Raw genomic sequence first — 927 nt, 5'->3', positions numbered from 1 at the left:
AATTTCTTCTTCTGATTGCTCTGATGGCCTTTCCTATGATATTTAATAGTCAGCTCCATTTAAAAGCACTAGTTTATGTGAAAAGTGGATATTAAGGAAAATAAATATGTGGAACATACTAATAGTACTCCATATGTTTCTCATGATTATATACAGCTTTCTCCCACCATTCTGGGATTGCAAATCATAGAGCTTTCAATGACTTCCATTTCTCACTATATTTCACTAATCAGCTAATGCAGAATTAATTTCTCAACAAATTTGTATTAAATAAGTAGCAGTTTAGATAAAACCAGATATAATTTACACCGTGAAATTAAAACAATATATGTGGCAGTTTGCCAAAGAATACTTGGCATATTCAAAGAATAAAATGAAGAAGTTTACCAGAATTGTTGCTTTCCTTTATGAGATAGGGGAAAGTTTATTGTCATGTTCTTTCAAAATGACATTGACAGTTTCCTTATGAAAAAAAAAGTTATTCTTTAACTTGGATTTTTTTTTTACTCATTTTTCTTGCACACTGAGAAGATATTTGCTGGGATCAAACACAGTGAGATACTGATCAATCAATTGTATTTTTAACTAATGGTGTAAAATGCATCTCTGACACATTTGCAAGTGTTTTCATTTTATATAAAAGCCTCTTGCACATTCAGCATGAGAAGAGGTTGCTCATTAATTTTGGTACCAATACTGGGTTAGGTACATTGAAAAGATGTTGAGAAAATTACACCTATAATGATGGAATCTCCCAATTCTTCATTTTCATCTTTCCTGTGGTGCTTCTGCTATTCATATTAGTATGTTAATTTTAATTTGCATTGTCCATAGTTTCTTAAAACACAAGACACTTAGACTTGAGAAAATCACATATAGCATGTTTATTTCATAAACTGATATAAGATTATATAAAAGACTTCAGCA

The sequence above is a fragment of the Ictidomys tridecemlineatus genome, chromosome 8 (genome assembly GCF_052094955.1).
Source record: "Ictidomys tridecemlineatus isolate mIctTri1 chromosome 8, mIctTri1.hap1, whole genome shotgun sequence".
Classification (NCBI taxonomy): domain Eukaryota; kingdom Metazoa; phylum Chordata; class Mammalia; order Rodentia; family Sciuridae; genus Ictidomys; species Ictidomys tridecemlineatus.
Note: the sequence above shows the minus strand (reverse complement) of the source record.